General features: G+C 43.6%; 34 non-coding genes and 9 pseudogenes across 34 annotated transcripts; all 43 read right to left on the reverse strand.

Annotated features, from left to right (window-relative positions):
• Positions 1 to 98: 98 nt before the first annotated feature.
• Positions 99 to 217, reverse strand: LOC131726956 (5S ribosomal RNA). The gene has a single exon (XR_009321765.1). It is a non-coding gene; the product is annotated as a 5S ribosomal RNA (ribosomal RNA).
• A 114-nt stretch (positions 218 to 331) lies between these two features.
• LOC131726469 (5S ribosomal RNA) lies at positions 332 to 460 on the reverse strand (annotated as a pseudogene).
• Positions 461 to 574: 114 nt separating this feature from the next.
• Positions 575 to 693, reverse strand: LOC131726957 (5S ribosomal RNA). Its single transcript, XR_009321766.1, has one exon. It is a non-coding gene; the product is annotated as a 5S ribosomal RNA (ribosomal RNA).
• A 114-nt stretch (positions 694 to 807) lies between these two features.
• LOC131726137 (5S ribosomal RNA) lies at positions 808 to 926 on the reverse strand. Its single transcript, XR_009321320.1, has one exon. It is a non-coding gene; the product is annotated as a 5S ribosomal RNA (ribosomal RNA).
• A 100-nt stretch (positions 927 to 1026) lies between these two features.
• On the reverse strand, positions 1027 to 1145 carry LOC131726959 (5S ribosomal RNA). Its single transcript, XR_009321768.1, has one exon. It is a non-coding gene; the product is annotated as a 5S ribosomal RNA (ribosomal RNA).
• A 114-nt stretch (positions 1146 to 1259) lies between these two features.
• LOC131726960 (5S ribosomal RNA) lies at positions 1260 to 1378 on the reverse strand. Its single transcript, XR_009321769.1, has one exon. It is a non-coding gene; the product is annotated as a 5S ribosomal RNA (ribosomal RNA).
• A 114-nt stretch (positions 1379 to 1492) lies between these two features.
• On the reverse strand, positions 1493 to 1611 carry LOC131726961 (5S ribosomal RNA). Its single transcript, XR_009321770.1, has one exon. It is a non-coding gene; the product is annotated as a 5S ribosomal RNA (ribosomal RNA).
• A 114-nt stretch (positions 1612 to 1725) lies between these two features.
• Positions 1726 to 1844, reverse strand: LOC131726962 (5S ribosomal RNA). The gene has a single exon (XR_009321771.1). It is a non-coding gene; the product is annotated as a 5S ribosomal RNA (ribosomal RNA).
• Positions 1845 to 1944: 100 nt separating this feature from the next.
• Positions 1945 to 2063, reverse strand: LOC131726963 (5S ribosomal RNA). The gene has a single exon (XR_009321772.1). It is a non-coding gene; the product is annotated as a 5S ribosomal RNA (ribosomal RNA).
• Positions 2064 to 2163: 100 nt separating this feature from the next.
• LOC131727180 (5S ribosomal RNA) lies at positions 2164 to 2282 on the reverse strand. The gene has a single exon (XR_009321989.1). It is a non-coding gene; the product is annotated as a 5S ribosomal RNA (ribosomal RNA).
• Positions 2283 to 2396: 114 nt separating this feature from the next.
• LOC131726338 (5S ribosomal RNA) lies at positions 2397 to 2515 on the reverse strand. The gene has a single exon (XR_009321523.1). It is a non-coding gene; the product is annotated as a 5S ribosomal RNA (ribosomal RNA).
• Positions 2516 to 2629: 114 nt separating this feature from the next.
• On the reverse strand, positions 2630 to 2748 carry LOC131726080 (5S ribosomal RNA). Its single transcript, XR_009321262.1, has one exon. It is a non-coding gene; the product is annotated as a 5S ribosomal RNA (ribosomal RNA).
• A 100-nt stretch (positions 2749 to 2848) lies between these two features.
• Positions 2849 to 2967, reverse strand: LOC131726965 (5S ribosomal RNA). The gene has a single exon (XR_009321774.1). It is a non-coding gene; the product is annotated as a 5S ribosomal RNA (ribosomal RNA).
• A 114-nt stretch (positions 2968 to 3081) lies between these two features.
• On the reverse strand, positions 3082 to 3200 carry LOC131726966 (5S ribosomal RNA). The gene has a single exon (XR_009321775.1). It is a non-coding gene; the product is annotated as a 5S ribosomal RNA (ribosomal RNA).
• Positions 3201 to 3314: 114 nt separating this feature from the next.
• On the reverse strand, positions 3315 to 3433 carry LOC131726967 (5S ribosomal RNA). Its single transcript, XR_009321776.1, has one exon. It is a non-coding gene; the product is annotated as a 5S ribosomal RNA (ribosomal RNA).
• A 100-nt stretch (positions 3434 to 3533) lies between these two features.
• Positions 3534 to 3652, reverse strand: LOC131726968 (5S ribosomal RNA). Its single transcript, XR_009321777.1, has one exon. It is a non-coding gene; the product is annotated as a 5S ribosomal RNA (ribosomal RNA).
• Positions 3653 to 3752: 100 nt separating this feature from the next.
• LOC131726969 (5S ribosomal RNA) lies at positions 3753 to 3871 on the reverse strand. Its single transcript, XR_009321778.1, has one exon. It is a non-coding gene; the product is annotated as a 5S ribosomal RNA (ribosomal RNA).
• Positions 3872 to 3971: 100 nt separating this feature from the next.
• LOC131726970 (5S ribosomal RNA) lies at positions 3972 to 4090 on the reverse strand. The gene has a single exon (XR_009321779.1). It is a non-coding gene; the product is annotated as a 5S ribosomal RNA (ribosomal RNA).
• A 100-nt stretch (positions 4091 to 4190) lies between these two features.
• On the reverse strand, positions 4191 to 4309 carry LOC131726971 (5S ribosomal RNA). Its single transcript, XR_009321780.1, has one exon. It is a non-coding gene; the product is annotated as a 5S ribosomal RNA (ribosomal RNA).
• Positions 4310 to 4423: 114 nt separating this feature from the next.
• LOC131726162 (5S ribosomal RNA) lies at positions 4424 to 4542 on the reverse strand. The gene has a single exon (XR_009321344.1). It is a non-coding gene; the product is annotated as a 5S ribosomal RNA (ribosomal RNA).
• Positions 4543 to 4641: 99 nt separating this feature from the next.
• On the reverse strand, positions 4642 to 4760 carry LOC131726339 (5S ribosomal RNA). The gene has a single exon (XR_009321524.1). It is a non-coding gene; the product is annotated as a 5S ribosomal RNA (ribosomal RNA).
• A 114-nt stretch (positions 4761 to 4874) lies between these two features.
• Positions 4875 to 4993, reverse strand: LOC131726117 (5S ribosomal RNA). The gene has a single exon (XR_009321300.1). It is a non-coding gene; the product is annotated as a 5S ribosomal RNA (ribosomal RNA).
• A 100-nt stretch (positions 4994 to 5093) lies between these two features.
• Positions 5094 to 5202, reverse strand: LOC131726645 (5S ribosomal RNA; annotated as a pseudogene).
• Positions 5203 to 5302: 100 nt separating this feature from the next.
• On the reverse strand, positions 5303 to 5421 carry LOC131726972 (5S ribosomal RNA). The gene has a single exon (XR_009321781.1). It is a non-coding gene; the product is annotated as a 5S ribosomal RNA (ribosomal RNA).
• A 114-nt stretch (positions 5422 to 5535) lies between these two features.
• On the reverse strand, positions 5536 to 5654 carry LOC131726973 (5S ribosomal RNA). Its single transcript, XR_009321782.1, has one exon. It is a non-coding gene; the product is annotated as a 5S ribosomal RNA (ribosomal RNA).
• A 114-nt stretch (positions 5655 to 5768) lies between these two features.
• LOC131726974 (5S ribosomal RNA) lies at positions 5769 to 5887 on the reverse strand. The gene has a single exon (XR_009321783.1). It is a non-coding gene; the product is annotated as a 5S ribosomal RNA (ribosomal RNA).
• A 100-nt stretch (positions 5888 to 5987) lies between these two features.
• Positions 5988 to 6106, reverse strand: LOC131726976 (5S ribosomal RNA). The gene has a single exon (XR_009321785.1). It is a non-coding gene; the product is annotated as a 5S ribosomal RNA (ribosomal RNA).
• Positions 6107 to 6220: 114 nt separating this feature from the next.
• Positions 6221 to 6329, reverse strand: LOC131726646 (5S ribosomal RNA; annotated as a pseudogene).
• Positions 6330 to 6443: 114 nt separating this feature from the next.
• LOC131726648 (5S ribosomal RNA) lies at positions 6444 to 6552 on the reverse strand (annotated as a pseudogene).
• A 114-nt stretch (positions 6553 to 6666) lies between these two features.
• On the reverse strand, positions 6667 to 6785 carry LOC131726977 (5S ribosomal RNA). Its single transcript, XR_009321786.1, has one exon. It is a non-coding gene; the product is annotated as a 5S ribosomal RNA (ribosomal RNA).
• Positions 6786 to 6899: 114 nt separating this feature from the next.
• On the reverse strand, positions 6900 to 7018 carry LOC131726978 (5S ribosomal RNA). Its single transcript, XR_009321787.1, has one exon. It is a non-coding gene; the product is annotated as a 5S ribosomal RNA (ribosomal RNA).
• A 114-nt stretch (positions 7019 to 7132) lies between these two features.
• On the reverse strand, positions 7133 to 7241 carry LOC131726649 (5S ribosomal RNA; annotated as a pseudogene).
• A 100-nt stretch (positions 7242 to 7341) lies between these two features.
• Positions 7342 to 7460, reverse strand: LOC131726979 (5S ribosomal RNA). The gene has a single exon (XR_009321788.1). It is a non-coding gene; the product is annotated as a 5S ribosomal RNA (ribosomal RNA).
• A 114-nt stretch (positions 7461 to 7574) lies between these two features.
• LOC131726980 (5S ribosomal RNA) lies at positions 7575 to 7693 on the reverse strand. Its single transcript, XR_009321789.1, has one exon. It is a non-coding gene; the product is annotated as a 5S ribosomal RNA (ribosomal RNA).
• Positions 7694 to 7793: 100 nt separating this feature from the next.
• LOC131726498 (5S ribosomal RNA) lies at positions 7794 to 7902 on the reverse strand (annotated as a pseudogene).
• A 114-nt stretch (positions 7903 to 8016) lies between these two features.
• Positions 8017 to 8135, reverse strand: LOC131726981 (5S ribosomal RNA). Its single transcript, XR_009321790.1, has one exon. It is a non-coding gene; the product is annotated as a 5S ribosomal RNA (ribosomal RNA).
• A 100-nt stretch (positions 8136 to 8235) lies between these two features.
• Positions 8236 to 8344, reverse strand: LOC131726650 (5S ribosomal RNA; annotated as a pseudogene).
• Positions 8345 to 8444: 100 nt separating this feature from the next.
• Positions 8445 to 8563, reverse strand: LOC131726982 (5S ribosomal RNA). The gene has a single exon (XR_009321791.1). It is a non-coding gene; the product is annotated as a 5S ribosomal RNA (ribosomal RNA).
• Positions 8564 to 8663: 100 nt separating this feature from the next.
• LOC131726407 (5S ribosomal RNA) lies at positions 8664 to 8782 on the reverse strand. The gene has a single exon (XR_009321596.1). It is a non-coding gene; the product is annotated as a 5S ribosomal RNA (ribosomal RNA).
• Positions 8783 to 8882: 100 nt separating this feature from the next.
• On the reverse strand, positions 8883 to 8991 carry LOC131726827 (5S ribosomal RNA; annotated as a pseudogene).
• A 114-nt stretch (positions 8992 to 9105) lies between these two features.
• LOC131726494 (5S ribosomal RNA) lies at positions 9106 to 9220 on the reverse strand (annotated as a pseudogene).
• Positions 9221 to 9320: 100 nt separating this feature from the next.
• On the reverse strand, positions 9321 to 9439 carry LOC131726364 (5S ribosomal RNA). The gene has a single exon (XR_009321553.1). It is a non-coding gene; the product is annotated as a 5S ribosomal RNA (ribosomal RNA).
• Positions 9440 to 9553: 114 nt separating this feature from the next.
• On the reverse strand, positions 9554 to 9672 carry LOC131726163 (5S ribosomal RNA). The gene has a single exon (XR_009321345.1). It is a non-coding gene; the product is annotated as a 5S ribosomal RNA (ribosomal RNA).
• Between the last annotated feature and the right edge of the window lie 2 nt (positions 9673 to 9674).

Genomic DNA, 9674 nt, shown 5'->3' on the forward strand with positions numbered 1-9674 from the left:
TTGCATTTCTGCTTTCATGACTTTTATGTTTAGTGAGCTGGGGGTGATTCCTCCAAAATTTCCTTTTGTCCTCCACACATTTCAATTGTAAAATGTAATGCCTGCAGCACTTGATATTCCCAGGTGGTCTCCCATCCAAGTACTAACCAAGCCCAACATTGCTTAGCTTCTGAGATCAGACGAGATCAGGCTTATTCAAGGTGGTGTGGCCGCAGGCGATTGCATTTCTGCTTTCATGACTTTTATGTTTAGTGAGCTGGGGGTGATTCCTCCAAAATTTCCTTTTGTCCTCCACACATTTCAATTGTAAAATGTAATTACAAAAATGTAATGCCTGCAGCACTTGATATTCCCAGGTGGTCTCCCATCCAAGTACTAACCAAGCCCAACATTGCTTAGCTTCTGAGATCAGACGAGATCAGACGAGATCAGGCTTATTCAAGGTGGTGTGGCCGCAGGCGATTGCATTTCTGCTTTCATGACTTTTATGTTTAGTGAGCTGGGGGTGATTCCTCCAAAATTTCCTTTTGTCCTCCACACATTTCAATTGTGAAATGTAATTACAAAAATGTAATGCCTGCAGCACTTGATATTCCCAGGTGGTCTCCCATCCAAGTACTAACCAAGCCCAACATTGCTTAGCTTCTGAGATCAGACGAGATCAGGCTTATTCAAGGTGGTGTGGCCGCAGGCGATTGCATTTCTGCTTTCATGACTTTTATGTTTAGTGAGCTGGGGGTGATTCCTCCAAAATTTCCTTTTGTCCTCCACACATTTCAATTGTAAAATGTAATTACAAAAATGTAATGCCTGCAGCACTTGATATTCCCAGGTGGTCTCCCATCCAAGTACTAACCAAGCCCAACATTGCTTAGCTTCTGAGATCAGACGAGATCAGGCTTATTCAAGGTGGTGTGGCCGCAGACGATTGCATTTCTGCTTTCATGACTTTTATGTTTAGTGAGCTGGGGGTGATTCCTCCAAAATTTCCTTTTGTCCTCCACACATTTCAATTGTAAAATGTAATGCCTGCAGCACTTGATATTCCCAGGTGGTCTCCCATCCAAGTACTAACCAAGCCCAACATTGCTTAGCTTCTGAGATCAGACGAGATCAGGCTTATTCAAGGTGGTGTGGCCGCAGGCGATTGCATTTCTGCTTTCATGACTTTTATGTTTAGTGAGCTGGGGGTGATTCCTCCAAAATTTCCTTTTGTCCTCCACACATTTCAATTGTAAAATGTAATTACAAAAATGTAATGCCTGCAGCACTTGATATTCCCAGGTGGTCTCCCATCCAAGTACTAACCAAGCCCAACATTGCTTAGCTTCTGAGATCAGACGAGATCAGGCTTATTCAAGGTGGTGTGGCCGCAGGCGATTGCATTTCTGCTTTCATGACTTTTATGTTTAGTGAGCTGGGGGTGATTCCTCCAAAATTTCCTTTTGTCCTCCACACATTTCAATTGTAAAATGTAATTACAAAAATGTAATGCCTGCAGCACTTGATATTCCCAGGTGGTCTCCCATCCAAGTACTAACCAAGCCCAACATTGCTTAGCTTCTGAGATCAGACGAGATCAGGCTTATTCAAGGTGGTGTGGCCGCAGGCAATTGCATTTCTGCTTTCATGACTTTTATGTTTAGTGAGCTGGGGGTGATTCCTCCAAAATTTCCTTTTGTCCTCCAAACATTTCAATTGTAAAATGTAATTACAAAAATGTAATGCCTGCAGCACTTGATATTCCCAGGTGGTCTCCCATCCAAGTACTAACCAAGCCCAACATTGCTTAGCTTCTGAGATCAGACGAGATCAGGCTTATTCAAGGTGGTGTGGCCGCAGGCGATTGCTGTTCTGCTTTCATGACTTTTATGTTTAGTGAGCTGGGGGTGATTCCTCCAAAATTTCCTTTTGTCCTCCACACATTTCAATTGTAAAATGTAATGCCTGCAGCACTTGATATTCCCAGGTGGTCTCCCATCCAAGTACTAACCAAGCCCAACATTGCTTAGCTTCTGAGATCAGACGAGATCAGGCTTATTCAAGGTGGTGTGGCCGCAGGCGATTGCATTTCTGCTTTCATGACTTTTATGTTTAGTGAGCTGGGGGTGATTCCTCCAAAATTTCCTTTTGTCCTCCACACATTTCAATTGTAAAATGTAATGCCTGCAGCACTTGATATTCCCAGGTGGTCTCCCATCCAAGTACTAACCAAGCCCAACATTGCTTAGCTTCTGAGATCAGACGAGATCAGGTTTATTCAAGGTGGTGTGGCCGCAGGCGATTGCATTTCTGCTTTCATGACTTTTATGTTTAGTGAGCTGGGGGTGATTCCTCCAAAATTTCCTTTTGTCCTCCACACATTTCTATTGTAAAATGTAATTACAAAAATGTAATGCCTGCAGCACTTGATATTCCCAGGTGGTCTCCCATCCAAGTACTAACCAAGCCCAACATTGCTTAGCTTCTGAGATCAGACAAGATCAGGCTTATTCAAGGTGGTGTGGCCGCAGGCAATTGCATTTCTGCTTTCATGACTTTTATGTTTAGTGAGCTGGGGGTGATTCCTCCAAAATTTCCTTTTGTCCTCCACACATTTCAATTGTAAAATGTAATTACAAAAATGTAATGTCTGCAGCACTTGATATTCCCAGGTGGTCTCCCATCCAAGTACTAACCAAGCCCAACATTGCTTAGCTTCTGAGATCAGACGAGATCAGGCTTATTCAAGGTGGTGTGGCCGCAGACGATTGCATTTCTGCTTTCATGACTTTTATGTTTAGTGAGCTGGGGGTGATTCCTCCAAAATTTCCTTTTGTCCTCCACACATTTCAATTGTAAAATGTAATGCCTGCAGCACTTGATATTCCCAGGTGGTCTCCCATCCAAGTACTAACCAAGCCCAACATTGCTTAGCTTCTGAGATCAGACGAGATCAGGCTTATTCAAGGTGGTGTGGCCGCAGGCGATTGCATTTCTGCTTTCATGACTTTTATGTTTAGTGAGCTGGGGGTGATTCCTCCAAAATTTCCTTTTGTCCTCCACACATTTCAATTGTAAAATGTAATTACAAAAATGTAATGCCTGCAGCACTTGATATTCCCAGGTGGTCTCCCATCCAAGTACTAACCAAGCCCAACATTGCTTAGCTTCTGAGATCAGACGAGATCAGGCTTATTCAAGGTGGTGTGGCCGCAGGCGATTGCATTTCTGCTTTCATGACTTTTATGTTTAGTGAGCTGGGGGTGATTCCTCCAAAATTTCCTTTTGTCCTCCACACATTTCAATTGTAAAATGTAATTACAAAAATGTAATGCCTGCAGCACTTGATATTCCCAGGTGGTCTCCCATCCAAGTACTAACCAAGCCCAACATTGCTTAGCTTCTGAGATCAGACGAGATCAGGCTTATTCAAGGTGGTGTGGCCGCAGGCAATTGCATTTCTGCTTTCATGACTTTTATGTTTAGTGAGCTGGGGGTGATTCCTCCAAAATTTCCTTTTGTCCTCCACACATTTCAATTGTAAAATGTAATGCCTGCAGCACTTGATATTCCCAGGTGGTCTCCCATCCAAGTACTAACCAAGCCCAACATTGCTTAGCTTCTGAGATCAGACGAGATCAGGCTTATTCAAGGTGGTGTGGCCGCAGGCGATTGCATTTCTGCTTTCATGACTTTTATATTTAGTGAGCTGGGGGTGATTCCTCCAAAATTTCCTTTTGTCCTCCACACATTTCAATTGTAAAATGTAATGCCTGCAGCACTTGATATTCCCAGGTGGTCTCCCATCCAAGTACTAACCAAGCCCAACATTGCTTAGCTTCTGAGATCAGACGAGATCAGGCTTATTCAAGGTGGTGTGGCCGCAGGCGATTGCATTTCTGCTTTCATGACTTTTATGTTTAGTGAGCTGGGGGTGATTCCTCCAAAATTTCCTTTTGTCCTCCACACATTTCAATTGTAAAATGTAATGCCTGCAGCACTTGATATTCCCAGGTGGTCTCCCATCCAAGTACTAACCAAGCCCAACATTGCTTAGCTTCTGAGATCAGACGAGATCAGGCTTATTCAAGGTGGTGTGGCCGCAGGCGATTGCATTTCTGCTTTCATGACTTTTATGTTTAGTGAGCTGGGGGTGATTCCTCCAAAATTTCCTTTTGTCCTCCACACATTTCAATTGTAAAATGTAATGCCTGCAGCACTTGATATTCCCAGGTGGTCTCCCATCCAAGTACTAACCAAGCCCAACATTGCTTAGCTTCTGAGATCAGACGAGATCAGGCTTATTCAAGGTGGTGTGGCCGCAGGCGATTGCATTTCTGCTTTCATGACTTTTATGTTTAGTGAGCTGGGGGTGATTCCTCCAAAATTTCCTTTTGTCCTCCACACATTTCAATTGTAAAATGTAATTACAAAAATGTAATGCCTGCAGCACTTGATATTCCCAGGTGGTCTCCCATCCAAGTACTAACCAAGCCCAACATTGCTTAGCTTCTGAGATCAGACGAGATCAGGCTAATTCAAGGTGGTGTGGCCGCAGGCGATTGCATTTCTGCTTTCATGACTTTTATGTTTAGTGAGCTGGGGGTGATTCCTCCAAAATTTCCTTTTGTCCTCACACATTTCAATTGTAAAATGTAATGCCTGCAGCACTTGATATTCCCAGGTGGTCTCCCATCCAAGTACTAACCAAGCCCAACATTGCTTAGCTTCTGAGATCAGACAAGATCAGGCTTATTCAAGGTGGTGTGGCCGCAGGCGATTGCATTTCTGCTTTCATGACTTTTATGTTTAGTGAGCTGGGGGTGATTCCTCCAAAATTTCCTTTTGTCCTCCACACATTTCAATTGTAAAATGTAATTACAAAAATGTAATGCCTGCAGCACTTGATATTCCCAGGTGGTCTCCCATCCAAGTACTAACCAAGCCCAACATTGCTTAGCTTCTGAGATCAGATGAGATCAAGCTTATTCAAGGTGGTGTGGCCGCAGGCGATTGCATTTCTGCTTTCATGACTTTTATGTTTAGTGAGCTGGGGGTGATTCCTCCAAAATTTCCTTTTGTCCTCCACACATTTCAATTGTAAAATGTAATGCCTGCAGCACTTGATATTCCCAGGTGGTCTCCCATCCAAGTACTAACCAAGCCCAACATTGCTTAGCTTCTGAGATCAGGCTTATTCAAGGTGGTGTGGCCGCAGGCGATTGCATTTCTGCTTTCATGACTTTTATGTTTAGTGAGCTGGGGGTGATTCCTCCAAAATTTCCTTTTGTCCTCCACACATTTCAATTGTAAAATGTAATGCCTGCAGCACTTGATATTCCCAGGTGGTCTCCCATCCAAGTACTAACCAAGCCCAACATTGCTTAGCTTCTGAGATCAGACGAGATCAGGCTTATTCAAGGTGGTGTGGCCGCAGGCGATTGCATTTCTGCTTTCATGACTTTTATGTTTAGTGAGCTGGGGGTGATTCCTCCAAAATTTCCTTTTGTCCTCCACACATTTCAATTGTAAAATGTAATTACAAAAATGTAATGCCTGCAGCACTTGATATTCCCAGGTGGTCTCCCATCCAAGTACTAACCAAGCCCAACATTGCTTAGCTTCTGAGATCAGACGAGATCAGGCTTATTCAAGGTGGTGTGGCCGCAGGCGATTGCATTTCTGCTTTCATGACTTTTATGTTTAGTGAGCTGGGGGTGATTCCTCCAAAATTTCCTTTTGTCCTCCACACATTTCAATTGTAAAATGTAATTACAAAAATGTAATGCCTGCAGCACTTGATATTCCCAGGTGGTCTCCCATCCAAGTACTAACCAAGCCCAACATTGCTTAGCTTCTGAGATCAGACGAGATCAGGCTTATTCAAGGTGGTGTGGCCGCAGGCGATTGCATTTCTGCTTTCATGACTTTTATGTTTAGTGAGCTGGGGGTGATTCCTCCAAAATTTCCTTTTGTCCTCCACACATTTCAATTGTAAAATGTAATGCCTGCAGCACTTGATATTCCCAGGTGGTCTCCCATCCAAGTACTAACCAAGCCCAACATTGCTTAGCTTCTGAGATCAGACGAGATCAGGCTTATTCAAGGTGGTGTGGCCGCAGGCGATTGCATTTCTGCTTTCATGACTTTTATGTTTAGTGAGCTGGGGGTGATTCCTCCAAAATTTCCTTTTGTCCTCCACACATTTCAATTGTAAAATGTAATTACTAAAATGTAATGCCTGCAGCACTTGATATTCCCAGGTGGTCTCCCATCCAAGTACTAACCAAGCCCAACATTGCTTAGCTTCTGAGATCAGGCTTATTCAAGGTGGTGTGGCCGCAGGCGATTGCATTTCTGCTTTCATGACTTTTATGTTTAGTGAGCTGGGGGTGATTCCTCCAAAATTTCCTTTTGTCCTCCACACATTTCAATTGTAAAATGTAATTACTAAAATGTAATGCCTGCAGCACTTGATATTCCCAGGTGGTCTCCCATCCAAGTACTAACCAAGCCCAACATTGCTTAGCTTCTGAGATCAGGCTTATTCAAGGTGGTGTGGCCGCAGGCGATTGCATTTCTGCTTTCATGACTTTTATGTTTAGTGAGCTGGGGGTGATTCCTCCAAAATTTCCTTTTGTCCTCCACACATTTCAATTGTAAAATGTAATTACAAAAATGTAATGCCTGCAGCACTTGATATTCCCAGGTGGTCTCCCATCCAAGTACTAACCAAGCCCAACATTGCTTAGCTTCTGAGATCAGACGAGATCAGGCTTATTCAAGGTGGTGTGGCCGCAGGCGATTGCATTTCTGCTTTCATGACTTTTATGTTTAGTGAGCTGGGGGTGATTCCTCCAAAATTTCCTTTTGTCCTCCACACATTTCAATTGTAAAATGTAATTACAAAAATGTAATGCCTGCAGCACTTGATATTCCCAGGTGGTCTCCCATCCAAGTACTAACCAAGCCCAACATTGCTTAGCTTCTGAGATCAGACGAGATCAGGCTTATTCAAGGTGGTGTGGCCGCAGGCGATTGCATTTCTGCTTTCATGACTTTTATGTTTAGTGAGCTGGGGGTGATTCCTCCAAAATTTCCTTTTGTCCTCCACACATTTCAATTGTAAAATGTAATTACAAAAATGTAATGCCTGCAGCACTTGATATTCCCAGGTGGTCTCCCATCCAAGTACTAACCAAGCCCAACATTGCTTAGCTTCTGAGATCAGGCTTATTCAAGGTGGTGTGGCCGCAGGCGATTGCATTTCTGCTTTCATGACTTTTATGTTTAGTGAGCTGGGGGTGATTCCTCCAAAATTTCCTTTTGTCCTCCACACATTTCAATTGTAAAATGTAATGCCTGCAGCACTTGATATTCCCAGGTGGTCTCCCATCCAAGTACTAACCAAGCCCAACATTGCTTAGCTTCTGAGATCAGACGAGATCAGGCTTATTCAAGGTGGTGTGGCCGCAGGCGATTGCATTTCTGCTTTCATGACTTTTATGTTTAGTGAGCTGGGGGTGATTCCTCCAAAATTTCCTTTTGTCCTCCACACATTTCAATTGTAAAATGTAATTACAAAAATGTAATGCCTGCAGCACTTGATATTCCCAGGTGGTCTCCCATCCAAGTACTAACCAAGCCCAACATTGCTTAGCTTCTGAGATCAGACGAGATCAGGCTTATTCAAGGTGGTGTGGCCGCAGGCGATTGCTGTTCTGCTTTCATGACTTTTATGTTTAGTGAGCTGGGGGTGATTCCTCCAAAATTTCCTTTTGTCCTCCACACATTTCAATTGTAAAATGTAATGCCTGCAGCACTTGATATTCCCAGGTGGTCTCCCATCCAAGTACTAACCAAGCCCAACATTGCTTAGCTTCTGAGATCAGGTTTATTCAAGGTGGTGTGGCCGCAGGCGATTGCATTTCTGCTTTCATGACTTTTATGTTTAGTGAGCTGGGGGTGATTCCTCCAAAATTTCCTTTTGTCCTCCACACATTTCAATTGTAAAATGTAATTACAAAAATGTAATGCCTGCAGCACTTGATATTCCCAGGTGGTCTCCCATCCAAGTACTAACCAAGCCCAACATTGCTTAGCTTCTGAGATCAGACGAGATCAGGCTTATTCAAGGTGGTGTGGCCGCAGGCGATTGCATTTCTGCTTTCATGACTTTTATGTTTAGTGAGCTGGGGGTGATTCCTCCAAAATTTCCTTTTGTCCTCCACACATTTCAATTGTAAAATGTAATGCCTGCAGCACTTGATATTCCCAGGTGGTCTCCCATCCAAGTACTAACCAAGCCCAACATTGCTTAGCTTCTGAGATCAGGCTTATTCAAGGTGGTGTGGCCGCAGGCGATTGCATTTCTGCTTTCATGACTTTTATGTTTAGTGAGCTGGGGGTGATTCCTCCAAAATTTCCTTTTGTCCTCCACACATTTCAATTGTAAAATGTAATGCCTGCAGCACTTGATATTCCCAGGTGGTCTCCCATCCAAGTACTAACCAAGCCCAACATTGCTTAGCTTCTGAGATCAGACGAGATCAGGCTTATTCAAGGTGGTGTGGCCGCAGGCGATTGCATTTCTGCTTTCATGACTTTTATGTTTAGTGAGCTGGGGGTGATTCCTCCAAAATTTCCTTTTGGCCTCCACACATTTCAATTGCAAAATGTAATGCCTGCAGCACTTGATAATCCCAGGTGGTCTCCCATCCAAGTACTAACCAAGCCCAACATTGCTTAGCTTCTGAGATCAGACGAGATCAGGCTTATTCAAGGTGGTGTGGCCGCAGGCGATTGCATTTCTGCTTTCATGACTTTTATGTTTAGTGAGCTGGGGGTGATTCCTCCAAAATTTCCTTTTGTCCTCCACACATTTCAATTGTAAAATGTAATGCCTGCAGCACTTGATATTCCCAGGTGGTCTCCCATCCAAGTACTAACCAAGCCCAACATTGCTTAGCTTCTGAGATCAGACTTATTCAAGGTGGTGTGGCCGCAGGCGATTGCAGTTCTGCTTTCATGACATTTATGTTTAGTGAGCTGGGGGTGATTCCTCCAAAATTTCCTTTTGTCCTCCACACATTTCAATTGTAAAATGTAATTACAAAAATGTAATGCCTGCAGCACTTGATATTCCCAGGTGGTCTCCCATCCAAGTACTAAGCCCAACATTGCTTAGCTTCTGAGATCAGACGAGATCAGGCTTATTCAAGGTGGTGTGGCCGCAGGCGATTGCATTTCTGCTTTCATGACTTTTATGTTTAGTGAGCTGGGGGTGATTCCTCCAAAATTTCCTTTTGTCCTCCACACATTTCAATTGTAAAATGGAATGCCTGCAGCACTTGATATTCCCAGGTGGTCTCCCATCCAAGTACTAACCAAGCCCAACATTGCTTAGCTTCTGAGATCAGACGAGATCAGGCTTATTCAAGGTGGTGTGGCCGCAGATGATTGCATTTCTGCTTTCATGACTTTTATGTTTAGTGAGCTGGGGGTGATTCCTCCAAAATTTCCTTTTGTCCTCCACACATTTCAATTGTAAAATGTAATTACAAAAATGTAATGCCTGCAGCACTTGATATTCCCAGGTGGTCTCCCATCCAAGTACTAACCAAGCCCAACATTGCTTAGCTTCTGAGATCAGACGAGATCAGGCTAATTCAAGGTGGTGTGGCCGCAGGCGA

The sequence above is a fragment of the Acipenser ruthenus genome, unplaced genomic scaffold (assembly GCF_902713425.1).
Source record: "Acipenser ruthenus unplaced genomic scaffold, fAciRut3.2 maternal haplotype, whole genome shotgun sequence".
Taxonomy (NCBI): Eukaryota; Metazoa; Chordata; class Actinopteri; order Acipenseriformes; family Acipenseridae; genus Acipenser; species Acipenser ruthenus.